General features: G+C 30.4%; 1 pseudogene across 1 annotated transcript in view; it reads left to right on the top strand.

Annotated features, from left to right (window-relative positions):
- The first annotated feature begins 1658 nt into the window (after positions 1-1658).
- LOC143205655 (eukaryotic translation elongation factor 2-like) overlaps positions 1659-17162 on the top strand; it is a 55444-nt pseudogene continuing 39940 nt past the window's right edge. The window contains exon 1 of the transcript XR_013007840.1: positions 1659-1888. The product of XR_013007840.1 is annotated as a eukaryotic translation elongation factor 2-like (transcript). The remainder of the gene's footprint in view (positions 1889-17162) is intronic.

Genomic DNA, 17162 nt, shown 5'->3' with positions numbered 1-17162 from the left:
ATTATATTTATATTGAACTCTTTGCCAGACCTTCTATGAGGTAGAGTTCTAGGAGCATTTTTTATGTAGTATCCCCTGGATGCCTAATCAACCTAATTAACAATTGTATATCCAAGTACTGTATTTTACTTTAATTAGATTTAATATATTTATCTTTTACAGTTTGTTCTTGTTTCCTTGTAAAGTCATCCTCATTGATATCACTGTCTCTCCTTAATTTATTATCTTACTAGCTGTATACATCTCTCTTGATAAAACTAGATTTAGTGACTGCATTCTCCCTAATGGATTTGTCATATCTGCAAAACAGTGAGTATTCTTTCTCTCCTAGTACATTACAATTACAAACATATCTATGCACATAAGTTTTTCACACTCCTCAATATGATTTCCTACAGTTATTTTATATAAATTTTATGTACACCTTCAGTTGTTTTCGCTCCCATCACCATGTCTTGGAGATTGTCAGCATTCAATCATAATCCCATATCCACAAAGTTTTATTCAAGCGAATAACTAAGCCGTTAATTTTCCAGTCTATCTAACGCTTGTTCACAATTCCATCATTTGTTAATTTCTTCTTCGATGTGTTTGATTGTGTTCATTCAAGCCGGACGTATTATTAACCATTACCGTTTCCAGCATGAAGCACAATATATCTGCAATGAATTACTAACAAAAATTAATCAATTGTTTTTCCAACCTTTACCTTTTCTCATCAATTTTTGTTTTATTAACACTTTTTATTATCATATTGCCATGAGTGACTCAATGTATAATTTTGCAATATATATATATATATTTCATCTAAATACACAAATTGAAATAAGTCCTCCTTGATATTATATGCTTTTGAAAATTGTATTCTTTTGAATTCATAAGCATTGTCTGGACCTCTCTTTGAGTTATTTTTAAGTTATTTAAATCCTATATTACCCAAGAGTGTATAACGGATATTCTGAATGCCCCAAAGAGCTGCATATCTATAAGCTTTCTATCGATACTTTCCAGGCTGACAGTTTCTGAAATAATTGTATAAAATTATCTTTATAATGAAAAAATTACTCACTGTTTTATACATTTCATATATTTGATCTCTGATACAGATCAAATTGAGCTTGATTCGTCACCCGCTTCGTATTAGGACGGTTTCTTTTCGTTGAATCCAAGATTATATTTTTAATTTTTTGAGATATTTTAGTGACTGATAAAGCCCGGTGCAATCGGCATTTTAAATCAGAGTATTAATGTGAAGCGATTTGAAATTTATCAATAGAAATAAACCCTTAAAACAACGTTTGTCGCTTCTTAACCTGTAGTTTCTATAACTATTATTTGAAAGAATTTTTTAAAAACGAAAATGCCTGTTTTTAAAACGGTTTTACAAAATGCGACAAGCAATACTATAAACAACTAACGTGAGCTCACTCTGATTTTGAATAGTTAACTATCGTAATAACATAACTAATTTAACAAAGTATGCTGGAATTTCGACCACTATTATATATAAAGATTGGTTATAATATATCGTATTCGCTAATTTTGATAAATCCTATCGAAGATTAGTTACAATGCTAGTGAGCGGTCGTACCCGGTAGAGACGGGTGCGGGCGCCTACTCCAGGAACCGTCTTGACGGGTGGGGCCGCGTAGCCGTGTGCCTTATACCGCTTGTACGCTGTGAGTCAGTTGTTGCCACACCGGCGTCGCGGAGACGTCGATGACCGTCGACGCTCGTTCGCGCCGAAACGAATGATTTAGGTTATTTCGATATTGTTTTGCGACTTTAATGCCGGTTTAGTGCCAGTTATTTTTTACTTTTTTAATAAGATTTATTTTATATGTACACTCATGCAATAGGATTTTATGCTTTTTGTTCGTAATATAAGGTTTGTATTATTTTTATGACACATTATATTATCGCCATTATATATCAGTTCGTTTAGATGATTATAAAATCTGAAAACAATGTTATTTTTTACATTAATAATCTTTTTAATAAGATTTCTAAACAGGATTTACATAGTTCCTTAATTCAATCTTAACACTGATTTTTTATTTAAATTTATATAGTTTCAGGTATTTTAATTAATTTAGTATAAAAGTTATCTATTTTCAGTATTAACATATATTTAACTTAATAATATATCGGTTTTTATTTCATTTATTTATATACTACATACATAATATTGAATTATATTGCGACTCAAATAAATTGTAATTTATTGAAAATATTTTTTACATAATATTGAAAACATAAATTTATTATTATTAATAAAAACAGTTTTAAAACAATTATTATTACTAAATATATTTATGATTAAGTGTTTTCTTATTATTTTTAGCTGCATGTTAATATTCCATTATAGAAACTAAAAAAATCAATGTAGGATGAATCAAATAACTTATAAAGTATTAAATAAAATGATGCCTAATTATTGATATTTGAATAAATATACCTTTGTTGTAACTAACACTATTTACATTTAATTAAAGTAATATAAAAGTTGATTGTTTTCATTATTATATTTTTTAATATTTAACATATTTTTAATATCAATAAGTTTAATTTTGGTAAATTTGTTGCCAAGTTGCTTAATTATTTCGATATCATAAACACATTTATTTCTTACCACTCCAAGGAATATGTTTCCCTTTAATAGTTTTTCGAAAAATAAAAATTGTTGCTTGCCCGTTTCGGAAATAGTTTGTGCTATGTCTTATATTAAGTATGAATCTGTGAATTTTAGTGATGTGCAATTCAGGTTTATATTTATATAAAAGTAATTGAAAATATAATGTAAATATTTTCCATGACATTTCTTGTTCGATGTCGATATTATGAAAATCCTCGGCAGTGAAAGTAAATTTAATTAATTTCAATACATAAATTATAATATTTAATCAATATACTTATAATATTTATCATTACATTTGTTTAAATTTATATTATGTGTTTAAATTACTTCTATTATTATATTACTATACATTTATTTGACAGTTCAATTGTTGAATATGCATAAATAGAAAACTGAAAATAATTTAATTCGTGAATATCTAGTCTACAAATATTAAGCTCTATTACTATATTAGATAAAATTAATCGATAATATGATTATGTAAAATATTCCGATATCATTTCAGTATTATCTTGCTTTTATGGTCGATTTTCACTGCTTGTTGAAGTTCGTCGATGTTGAAATTAATAAGTCAGTGTGCCCTGGAAACATTTCAGCATCAAACGTCATATTAATTTTGACAAAATAAAGTTAATCGTCGCTATGAAAAGTTAAATTGTTTCAGTTCTTTGTAATTGTGATATATTATTAAGAGAATCTATAATATAGGAGGTGTTTCAAATATATATGAGTGTGTTATGGATACTCAACGTAACAATTGTGATACAAAATGGTTTATTCGGCGTAAGCACTGATAATTATTATGTTTATTTTATTTGTATTATATATTTAATATGATTTACCCGTAACGCATAAATAACATTTTTTTAACGTCCAGCACAGACATTCATATAGAACAGAATATTATTACATGAGTTTTTATTATTAATATTTAGTTAATTATTTTAAAGATGCTTGTAATACAAAAAATTAGCTTTATTACTTCTTTTTTTATCATTTTACTAGCGACCCGCCCCGGCTTCGCACGGGTACAATGCTGATACTAAATTAAATACACTACAGAAAAAATATGAACGTTGTATATAAAAACAAAGCGGCCCGCTCCGACTTTGCACGGACATAAAATATATATGCCTATGTCACTCAATGAAAACATGATTAAAATCGATCCAGTATTTTTGATTCATTCATTACTGCCCTTGGCCTGCACGCATTAAATTTGGAGTAAAACAATTCCTCTTCCCCTATACTTACTATGAAGATTTCCTGCTATCTTTGGAATATCTAAATTCATACAATTTTTATTACATTACACATTTTTAAACGCAAATTTTAAATTTGTAATATCTCCGAAAATATTTGTTTAATTTACATGCTGTAAGGAACCATATTGATCTATATTAATTGCACACTGTATTTAAGGTACTTAATTCGATAAGGATTAATGCCGTATTGCTTAAAATAGCTTCGTAAATAAGCCATTTTCTCACGTAAAAAGTAAACAATAAAAATGGTTAATGTGGGTTATCCCTAAAAGATAAACATATACCATCGCGGACTTTTTTGTAGACCTTTTTATGGTGTACAATACTGTATTACATTAATTTGATCTAACTCGTAGGGTTAGGCAGCGTTTTTGCTAATTGCTAAATAAGCCTAAAAAAATAGGTTAATTTACGACATCACGTTAGAAACCTCTAATATTAGCAATGTCGCCTTAGTATATTATGCATGTATTATACATATAAACCTTCCTCTTGAATCACTCTATCTATTGAAAAAAACCGCATCAAAATCCGTTGCGTAGTTTTAAAGATATAAGCGCACATAGGGACATAGGGACAGAAAAGGCGACTTTGTTTTATACTATGTAGTGATGTAAATGATGATTAAAACTATTTTAATAACAAACCAATTATTGATAGCAGGTTTTGTAAATTTTGGTTTTTTTCGTAGTGGTAAAAATACTTAAAATTACAACACTTTAACATATTTATTTTTATATTTTGTGTAAAGCAACGTCTTTAGCAGTCTTTATTCTTATTATTATTATTAACTATTAACTCGGAATAATAATTAATTATTAGAAGTTCAATTATATGCCTTTATTGTCAAAAAACGAAAGAACTTTTTGATTTGATATACATGAATTAAGCCAATTTTGGTAATTTAATTAATATATGAGTTGTTGCTCGGATAAGTTATTCATTTCAGCAACTAGAACAACAAAATAAGTCCTAACTTGAATGAATCATGTCCAACGAATATGTCCATGGAATACAACGGATAAGTGATAGGATATAAGGGTTTTAACGTAGATTTTCAGAGATTCTGTTCAAAACTGGTTATTTCTTTCAATGCTAAACTCAAACACATTATTTTCAACGTTATATAAGTCTGTTCTTAAATTAGATGAATTATTGGTGACATATTTCTTTGGATATTTTTGTCTGTATGTTATGTTAAAAATCTATATTAAATTAGTTCAAATTAGATAAGATATGCACTGGAAATATACAGTTTAAATAAATTAATTGCTTTTTTATTTAATTAGCTTTTGTTAACTTCAGAATTGAGATTTCTATTCGTAGTAGCTGTTTATTTTAAATATTTAATTACGGATAAAAATAGGATGTTATATAACTTGAATTATTGGATCTATCATTTGAGATTTATACATGAGTGAATTATATATGTTGTACTTGTTTCGGTGGTCGGTAAATTCCGATGACCTTCACGCACAAATATTGAATTAGACGAAACACACCTATTTCAATTTTTGACCGAACACAAACAGAATCGAGAACAGACTTCCGTCCATAGCAATTTTTTGGAAATAGAATGATGGAAGTCGTAGAATGGCCAATTCAAACTTTAGAATTTTATAAAAGCACAACAACGTCCCAAATATATAATAAATAATAACATAGTTTTATTTGGTTATATATAATATATTTTTATTATAAGTCTGCTTTAACCGTTCTATTATTTTTATCGGATTAACAGCTATCATGTATGTTTTGAATTTACAGGAAAAATATATATTCCGGAAATATATGAAGTATAATACAGTCTTGATACCGTGATAACGTATCTATTATCTCCCCTTAGTATTAATGATGAGTTTATTAATTTTACATTCAGTATAGATAAAATGTTTACAATTATATTTTTAATTGGTATATCATTAGCTATCTGTCTTCCTGTTATTAATAGCTTTAATTGTTGTTCTTTAGTTTGAGTGATTCAATAATTAAAATCACATGGCACGCATATTACAACTGGTTCCTAACTATAAGTATCTAGACATTTTTCCTTTATATTGTTTTTATAGCCCAAATAAAAGACCTAAACTGAATTGACATTTGATGGACGTACTTCCAGTAGTGCATTCCACATAGTTTTAAAGCATGGCGCAGTTTTAACGAATAACTATGTTAGTTCAGATGGTATTTTGTCTCTTCAACCTCCGGATCCTGACAATCCAAGTATGTTAATGTCCAATGTGGACGTCTTTTCGTAAATCTTTTAATATCTTCGTTGACCCTTGATATCCGTAGATCTTTGTGGATAACATCATTTCTAATGTACCATGGGTGTTAATATTGCTGCAGAGAACTTAAGTAGTAAATTCGTAATAGAAGGCTTCAAGATCTACGTCTATAATAAACGTTTATTTCTGAAGTCCTAATTCAAATCGATCAAACAATCACCACATTCGTTTAAGCCTCATAATTATTAGTTGATAAATTGATAATGATTAACATATTATGGTATAATATGTCAAACTGTATGACATATCTATAAACATATCTATAAACATTTTGTTATATTATCGACATAGTAAAATCGCCGAATAATTTAAGATATAGCCAAACGACCTACTGAGAGTATATTAAAACAATTTTGTTAGAGTTTGGGCCACGAGATATTGCCTTGTCTCTATAAAATCAGTCTCAATTTGTGGGTCTACTGATTTACTCATAATTGTATGTAAACAAAAAGCACACTTCATTTCTTTTTTTAAAAGTTTTACTAAATAACTTGAGATATACACTACGATACAACGTAAAACTTTGATTGCTCTTATAGGAACATCTGGACTGAAGTTATAGTCAAGTAATTAATAGTAAACATGAGCGGAACTTACTTACTTACTTACTTACTTACTTACTTACTTACAAACTTACCTTCTGGACAAATACCTTTACCTTCTGGAGTTTATTCAAGTATCGATGATACTTGCTTCGAACAGCCTGGTTGTGGGCCTGGAATGACGGAAATAGGCACTACAAATGTAGTAAGACACTTTTGAAATTAATGGTACCAATTATGAACAGAAATGTGACTGACTCCTTCAATTTACCTTCTACATAATTTTGATTTTGATCCACTTCCATTTGTACATGTTCTGGGCTCGTGGTATTATTTTAATCATCACTAAATTGTTCATAAGTACTTAAAGGAAGGTTTAAATGTATCAAAAAATGTCTCACGTAGTAACTACAATAAATCTGCTTCATGTTTAATCAACCAGTTTAGGATTTTTAAAGTTTTCTACTCACTTCTTAAGGATCGCTTTTTTAACGGAAAACGATGAAGCATTTCCTCACTATCTGTGCATCCGAGCACCCAGCACTTCCTAGAACGGGAATGTATTTCAACTACGGACTTGCACCTAGTAATAAACTAAAATAATAATTTAATCCATAAACGTTATAAAAAGCTGACCACACTGTCCTCTACATAAGGCACATTGAAAATGGTGTGCAAAATAAACAAACCATAGAACGAAATGAACGAATCAGATTCCGTCACGGTTCTTAGCATAGCGAATAAAACAAGGAATGTGTTAAAGGTAGCGACTTCTACATGTTGGACGGAAACTTCCTGCCCTACCCGTATTTAACATAATAGTTTGGAGAGCATAATTGGCAACGCCTCTGACCGTTTTAATTTGGTAATATTAGGTACGTCTGTGTTTCTATCCGGTAATTTCCAGAACTGTATCCGTTAGTTGGTTGATCGAAACACATTGCCCTGTCTTACCTGTTGGCCCAATAAACTTTTTATCTTAATTAATTACTGACATCAGAAGTGAGATTCTTATCCTGTCAAGTGTGTGTGGTTAAAATATAACGAATATTTCAAAGACTATAACATTTGTGCCGAGGTTGTAATAGTGGGTTAAATAAGAATTACTCTATTAACATAAGTGGTGACAGTGATAAAATAGCCTATGGACCATACCCGTCAAAAATGTAAAATCAGACTGTGTAGGAACTTTACTTGTCGTCTAATCAGAACAGAAGCTAGAAATAATTGAATTAGCGTAAAAATGTTGTATGGCGTGGTAAACTTCCTCATCTGATGCTTCTAGTGCACAAGCTGTGCCGTCAATCATGATGTCAACATTTGTTTGTCGAAAATCTAAACTACAAATTAGGGGTAAATGATAACATATAATTGTTAAGCAAGTTAATCTATCAAATTCCGGTACATTGTTACTATTTGAATGTCAAGCTATATATAATAGTAGAGGGAAGAATGTAATAGACCTTATTCTTGGTTTAGCTATAAATAATCTCCCAGTTAACTTGCCTATAATGCAACCACTCTCTGATATGGTGTCAATGTCCTGTAAGAAATACTTTTATCTCTTGATAAATAAAATACAAATATTCAACAAACATTATAATGGTCACTATCTTGATAATATACTAGGGGTTGCAACGGTGATTACAAAACCAATCGTATCTCAACTACGTCAGCAAGATACTCTTCGAGAGACTCTAAGAAACTATATGATTTCCGGTCAAGGCGTCGCCCTTTGTATCCTAAAAGTATACATCTCAGCATTTCCATTGTTCGGACCCGTTACCACGTCCGCCTCGATTAGCGAATGAGTCATTAGGTGCCCTCTATGTAATTGGTCAACAATGCCGGTCTATATTTTCTAACGGTATATCTCTTAGTGATTATGGAAAATTTCACTTGATTCATTTACCACAACGACCTATGTTGATGCACTGTATTTAGTATCATTGAATAGGGCTATGTATTTTTAATCTGAAGCGGCAATAGAAATAAAAATTTGTGGGTATATACGAATAGTTAATTTAAATCAAGAAAGAAAATAATTTTAAGCAAGTTCAAAACACCGTCCCGCCTTCTTCCTGTTCTGTAATAATTGTAAAGTCATCCCTTTGTACTCAATCAGTGTAAAAAGCCCCATGCTGAAATTAGTTTTCGGTTAAAAATTTTAAAACAAATAATACTAATTGTTCAACTCTAGACCAAAAGAAATCTCCATAAATTCCCTATTCCGACTCAATTGTGCGATAACAAGACATAGCATTTCATTATAATGATGACTGGTGCAGAAACATCCTACAAACAACAAATATCCGAGAAATCGACAGACCTAAAGCTTATGATGCAGATCTTTTCAAGTCGATGAACAAAGAGGGTATTAAATGTCGGCACCTGTGAACTTCAGCAGTTTTACGGGCGGTCCATTTAATATTTTTATATATTAGCTATACATGATAAAGTTTTGCTCCAGGAATTAGATGTCTTCATTACCTAATATTTTTCTTTTTTAGTTTTTTAATACCTTCGGGAAAATATTCGATCATTTTTTCTTGTTTGTCCAGCTTTCCTATTAGTTTAAGTAGTCCTTTGTGTCTCTTTGCTTATTTTGACTCATACTTCCATGAACGTTATTATATTTTTTCGGTTGTTTCTTTTCACTTATTGGTTCTTGAGGTTTAACTTGAGCTATTCTATTTCTCCTCCCTTGTATTGTTTTAGCAACTACACATCCCCTATAACTTGCCGGATGCGCTTCATTGCAGTTTACACATTTCGGCTTAGTTTCTTTGGGTCACACTCTGTGGTGATATGTTTACCTGAACATTTTACACATCTGTTTTTTTGTGTCCGTATCATGTTCAAAGGCTAACATAAATAGACGTAATGGCTTCTTGAGGACTAAAAGTTCTCCTTTGTTAATTTTGATTTTTTATATTTTAAAACTATTTGTCGCATTTAAGCATTTAAGCCCATTTTGGTTTAGTTCTGCATTAATTTTTCACTTTTAGCTGATGATGGAAGCGCTCTTGCCATAGCTTTGATGCCTCTGTTTTTTTTTGTCGTCATAAGAGTGCCATTACAGTTTCAGCAACTCTGAACAATCTATTATTTTTGTGAATATTGTAATTCGGCGTCGAGTTTTATTTGTCCATTGTTTAGTACCGTTGCTTTGAATATTATATACTTGGACCTCATCGTAAAGCAAGTCAAAGTCGGTAATATTACTTACGATACTTGGGGGTGACCTGGGCATTCCAATTTCTTTATTTTGTTCATTATTTGGTTTTACTTTTATTTGCTGTGATGATGATCCTGGTGAATTATTTGCTTTTATTTTTTTACTTTTACCCGTTATTCAGCCTATTTCTTTCTGCAATTCTTCTTCATCTGTTTCGTATGTAACAATTGGACTGCTTTTGTTGGCTTGGTGGTTTGTCCTTACCTTCAGAGCTTTGTTTATTTAGTTATAGCTGGAGGGCATATATTTGTTTTTGAATATTGGTTAATGCAATTTCAAGACTCTCTGACTTTTCGTTCATCCACGCATTGTAGAGTGCCCGTTCGTTCTGGGTTCTAGTAGTGTTTTCTACATTCAGAACTGCAATATATGATATCCTGATGTCGATGTTTCCATTTTATCTATTTTTTGTGTAGTGTTCTCATATTTTTTTACGTGTTGTTGAAATAATACTGTTATTTTTATGTTTAAAATTATCCTACGCTGCATTTGTTGTCCAGATATTCAGTTTCGGCTCTTAACGTTTTATGGCATTTTGCATTTATTTTTTACAGTACTGACCTTTTTTTCCGATGGCACTTTCACTTTTTCTGTATATTCTAAAATCTCCTCCAATAATATATCTTGGGCTTATTTTTAATAATAAATGTCTATAACGTGAACATAATAAAGGAGGATTTAATAAATAATAAATGGAAATTAAAAAGAGAAAACTGGAACACTCTATGAACAAATTATCATTAAACTCAATCAGGGTGGTACAAAAGACACTAGAAATAGTAAATAAGAGAAGCGTAGTAATTCTGAACATGGCGTCTTTGGAAATGATGTGTTATGAAGTTCTAACATCTCTAGGATGTGTTACAACAACATGTCGTCAAAATGTAGACAAATTGTACATTTAAAAAGAAGTGGCAATCCCGTCTAGTTCATTTACACTTTCCTTCAAATTTAAGAAAAAACATAACTGACATTAAATGAAACGGTCTAAAATATCGCATTACTAGATCGAATTCTATGTACCATAGATATTTGGAACCATTCATGATTTTCTTGAATAGTACAAGTCTTCGTCGGTATTTTTGGCCAAAATATTGAGAAAATATTAACATTAGAACTCGGTTTTATTCTATTATGTAATATCTAGAGGAATAATACTAAAATTATGGATTTATAAATACATAAGGATTGATAATCAATTTATCATAAACATATAAGTTGCATTTAATATATCTTAATATTAAACTTGAAAATCCGTTGTAGATCCTTCAGGTCTCTCCTAAAACCTTCTCTGAATAACAATAATCAAAATTCCCAAATTTAAATAAAAATATGCTACCTACCTAAATATACATATATTTATCTTAATCAATTTTAAGGCATATTGATATTTATTTTTCTTGTAAATACTCTAATATGCATCAATGATGCTGATGTTATAACAAAGCGATATTTAAGTTCAAAATAGCTATTCATTTCAAAAATATACTAAATATCTAATACCTGCATAACTAGACATTCAAAACTCTTTTGATTTATTTGTAATATAAATATTGTAAGATCAATTTCGTATTAAAATGGTACTGATAAAATAAATTGATTATGGCCAAAAGCATACCCTTAATCTAGTATTATTTTATCAACCACCTTATAATACACTAATATTAATGATTTACTGAAATCCTTATTTGAGATTTTTATTAATTAGACCTCATAAATAATATTGACGATCGGCGATGATTGAAATTACAATTACTGACATGTTTAAATGTACTAGGTAAACTAATACATATTTATCTCAAAATATCTACGTTTCACTTATGAAATTAGGAAAAATACAAAACAACAATATTACAATAAACATAATTTATTTAAGTATAAAGGACAATAGGATAAAGTTATGTTATTTGTGTTGCATCCACTTCATCGATTTTCTCTGGACTATTTCTTAAGGGTCTAAGTTATATGGACTCACTAGGATTGTGGTAACATTGGACATTAACTGCAAATTTATCATCTTCTTTCTAATTGAGGTAGACGTCCCATATATCCACCTTGTGGGTTATATAACAGTATATATCTTGTATCTTTCAATTCATTTGCCCATCGTTCTACACTTATGGCGTCATTTTCATCTCTATTAGCTGTGGATTCAAAATCATAAGCTGCTTTTATGTTTTGTAACTATTCATGAGTCACTAAATCTAATCTTCTTACATTAGTAATATCCACATCGTGTCTTACATCATCCTCTATAACATTAAATGGTAATTTAGCTGCTCATTTGGTTACAATTTATTCTCTATTTGTTTTCGAGAGCTGCAAGAGTTTAAGGTATTTTCATGTCCAAAATATGTTTTGGTGAATTCTACTTCATATTCATCTTTGTTCTAATTTAATACTAGCTAGGCAATATGTATTTATCTTGTTTCTTCCTTGAAATTCCTTGGACCCTGAAATATTATGCTAGCACAATATAAAGAAATATAGCTTCTTCTCTCTTGACACGAGGTTGGGGCTTGCTCCATATCATTTTCCCATATTTGAATTTCTTTAAAGGTATTAAATTTCAATAACCCCTCAACGTTTAAGTTATGAGTTGAATGTAAATGATTCATTAGAAGATTCGCTTACATTGTAGTATGCTCGCATAACTTACATGTGTACAGTATTTTTGTTACTTTGGTATCTTCATTAATCGCAGAATGCTTTGTTTTGGATCCAGGCTGTTTCAATATTTGTTTGCTGCTATATTTATTTTCGCAAGTAAAATATTTAAAAATGAATACACCCTTCAGATTTAATGCAGATATTTTTTCTAAAACATAAAATTATTGTAAGATTCAGCAGGAAAGTCTCTTGATATGGACATTCAAATTAGAGCAGGTATATAACCTCTTACAGTTTTCAAAATAGAAAAGCTTCTTTTGTTCCTTGTTTTGTCTTTCCATAGCAATTTGATTTGCTTATGTAAATACTTAATTTTACTATTATAATATAAAACAAAGCTAATATATATAGAAAAAATTAGTGTATACAATAATATAATCTAAATATTTCAATCAAAAACTAAATAAACTAAATAAACTATATTTCAATACAACCGTAAATTAAACTATCTAAAATTATAAAAAAGACTAATTATGTAATAATTTGGTTAAAAAAATTTGCGTTTGCACTCGAAGAAGCGTACTTTTCCCCAATGAGAACACAAAGCGAAATGCACGTAACAGCCTTGGCGTGAATTTCAAATAAAAAACAATTTTTTTTGAATTAAATTTGTTAAATTAAATTTCAATTAAATATATATATATATATATATATATATATATATATATATATATATATATATATATATATATATATATATATATATAATATATAACAATAAATATAAATTTATAATGTCAATTTATCTACATTTATCTAAATTTATCTAAAAATATAAATATAATATAAAAAACATAAAAAAATAAAAATCTATAAGATATAAATATAAACCATAAGCAAAAAACTTTGGTGCATAGCAAAATAAAATTACCTCTTCCATCTTTCCGTCAGTACTTTTAATATTTTATCCGAAAGATCATTATGGAATGTACAATTGAAGGAGTTTTAATTTACTTTTTTAAAACATTTGACAATAATTTTGTTACATAATCGACATGGCAAAATCGCTGAATAATTTAAGATATAGCTCAAAGACCTACTGACTACTTGTATATTAAAACAATTTTGTTAGAGTTTGGGACACGATATATTGTCTTGTCTCTATAAAATCAGTCTCAATTTGTGGGTTTACTGATTTATTCATAATTGTATGTAAACAAAAATCACATTTCATATCTTTTAAAAAGTTATACTAATTAACCTGAGATATACACTACGGTACAACGTAAAACTTTGTTGGCTGTTATAGGAACAGCTGGACTGAACTTATAGTCAAGTAATTAACAGTAAAAATGAGCAGAAAGGGGGATACTAGTTGAATGAATACAAACTTTACCATTACCTTCTGGAGTTTGTTCAAGTGTCGATGATACTTGCTTCGAACACCCTGGTTGCGGGCCTGGAATGATGGAAATAGGTACTACCAAGTAAGACAGTTTTGAAATTAACAATTATGAACAGAGATGTGACTGACTCCTTCAATTCGCCTTCGATATAATTTTGATTTTGATCCACTTCCATTTGTACATGTTCTGGGCTCGTGATATTATTTTCACCATCCCTAAATTGTTCATAAGTACTTAAAGGAAGGTTTAAATGTATCACACAAATATCTCACGTGGTAACGATAATAAATTTGCTTCATGTTTAACCAACCAGTTTAGGATTTTTAAAGTTTTCTACTCACTTCTTAAGGATCGCTTTTTTAACGGAAAACGATGATGCATTTCCTCACTATCTGTGCATCCGGGCACACAACACTTCCTAGAACGGGAATACATTTCAACTACGGACTTCTACCCAGTAATAAATTAAAATAATAATTTAATCTATAAACGTTATAAAAAGCTGACCACACTGTTCTCTACATAGGGCACATTAAAAATGGGGTGCAAAATAAAAAAACCATAGAACGAAAAGAACGAATCAGATTCCGTCGCGGCTCTTAGCAGTTTCATGTTAGACGTGGCGAAACATTTCGCCAAAATTTCCATAAATTTCCATATATTCGCAAAATGTTACCAAAACACCCACCTACGAAATTTCCTGCCCTACTCGTATTTAACGTAATAGTTAGGAGAGCATAATTGGCAACGCCTCCGACCGTTTTAATTTGGTAATATTAGGTAAGTCTGTGTTTCTATCCGGTAGTTTCCAGAACAGGTTCAAATTTAAAAAATTAAAATAATATTTTTAAATTTTCAAACAAATTCTGGTACATTGTTACCTTTCGGACCAATAAACTAGTATTGTGGTCGAATAAAGGCCTTCTATTTATCCTGTCAAGTGTGTGTGTTTAGAATATAACGAACATTTCAAATACTATAACATTTGTGCTGAGGTTGTAATAGTGAGTTAAATAAGAATTATTCTATTAACATAAGTGGTGACAGTGATAAAATAGCCAATGGACCATCCCCGTTAAATTGGTAAAATCAGACTGTGTAGGAAATTTGCTTATCGTCTAATCAGAACAGAAGCTAGAAATAACTGAATTAGCGAAAAAATGCTGTATGGCGTGATAAACCTCCTCATTTGATGCTTCTAGTGCACAAGCTGTGCCGTCAACTATGATGTCAAAATTTGTTTGTCAAAGATCTAAACTACACATTGTAAGTGATAACATTATAATTGTTAAGACAAGTGAATCTATCAAATTCCGGTACATTGTTACTATTTGAATGTCAAGCTATATATAATAGTACAGGGAACGAATGTAATTGACCTTATTCTTGGGTTTGCTATAAATAATCTCCGAGTTAACTTGCCTATAATGCAACAACTCTCTGATACGGTGTCAATGTCCTGTAAGAAATACTTTTATTTCTTGATAAATAAAATACAAATATTCAACAAACATTATAATGGTCTCAATCTTGATAATATACTAGGGGTTGCAACGGTGATTACAATAACAATCGTATATCAACTACGTCAGCAAGATACTCTTCGAGAGACTCTAAGAACCTATATGAATTCCGGTCAAGGCGTCGTCCGTTGTATCCGAAAAATGTACATCTCAGCATTCCCATCGTTCCGACCCGTTGTCCGCCTCGATTAGCGAATGAGTCATTAGGTGCCCTCTATGTAATTGGTCAACAATGCCGATCTATATTTTCTTACGGTCCATCTCTTAGTGACTATGGAAAATTTCACTTGATTCATTTACCACAACGACCTATTTTGATGCACTGTATGCAGCATCATTGAAAAATTCTGGGAATATATGACAAGTTAATTTAAGTTAATAAAAGCACCAGCCTTCGTTCTGTTCTGTCATCATTGTAAAGTCATCCATTTGTACTTAACCATTGCAAAAAGAATATTTGAAATATGTATATAATAATCCTTGTAATAACTAAATAAAAATAAACAAAAACCTTATCTGTGTTCCTTATTTATTTTTTGAAGTCGGATAAATTTTCTTGTTAAAAATATTATATTTTTCTCTTTTTGGTGTTAGATATTTGCTCAACAAATTGTGCAGTGATTATATTAAGTATTACAATGGGCATGTCAAGTAAAGTTGCAGTCTGTTTGAGGAAAAATATGAATAAAGGAACAATGATTGAAAATAAGAAATGCTTCAGGCACCGAGGTCCGCTACCTAACCTAACTGATTTGGCAAAGGCATTAACCAAACTAGAACACCCACGAAAAGTCGTTGTTTCCACCGGGAATCGAACCCGCGACCACCACGTGTGATCTGAAGACTCTAATAACTAATCTCTACGGCTTCTCATATGATATGGTTAGTCTTTAAAAAGCAAACTGAACGAATTTGTACGGATAACTAACATAGAATAATTAACTTAGATATTATAAACAAACATTAGTGCATTTTCCATTTTTCGTTCCCGTTTCAAGACCATAGGAACCTTTAATATACTTAATGAACTCTGCTTTTCTTGGAATCCTGTTTGGTCAGCTGATTAAAGTCCTTGTTGATGTGGAACGCGTGTTTGGTGTTGATAAGGATTTGGTATAGGAATATTGCGATTATACTGAGGTGAATTTTTGAAAAGGGATGAGTGAAAAATTCCTTTTGAACCTTTGCACTAATGTATTTGAGTAATTCTGTATATGAGACGCTCAAATTTTTTTCTTCGCTATTTCTAAATTTGTTCATCTCTTCATGGCCGATGTACTTAGACTACTTTAACCCGTCTAAATTAAGGAGTATGTCTTATAGAGCAGAACCATAATTATTAGAGACAATTTGCTTTTTCTACACGTGGGAGGATACAGAATTCTCTGTGGATTATAACGGCCTGGGTTTTCTTTGGGTTGAATTGCAACTTCCAAAAATTTAATCATTTAACCTCAGTATTTAATTGTCCTACAAAAACTTCAATGTGAGAAGATTTTTGTCTTCAGAGATATCGAGCTATGTATATCTTGATTGTGAATTCTTCACGCTATAAACAAAATCTAAAGGGCCGGCTTGGTTGGCACAGTGGTCAAGAGCGACAGGAAGGCCCTCTTACTGTTGCGATAGTAGCGGTTTCGAATCCGGCTGGG

This window comes from Rhynchophorus ferrugineus, unplaced genomic scaffold (genome assembly GCF_030347505.1).
Source record: "Rhynchophorus ferrugineus isolate W39M unplaced genomic scaffold, kcgeb_rfMv2 rfM14, whole genome shotgun sequence".
NCBI classification, from domain to species: Eukaryota; Metazoa; Arthropoda; class Insecta; order Coleoptera; family Curculionidae; genus Rhynchophorus; species Rhynchophorus ferrugineus.
The sequence above is the reverse complement of the archived record's forward strand: the minus strand, read 5'-3'. Positions and strand labels throughout refer to the sequence as shown.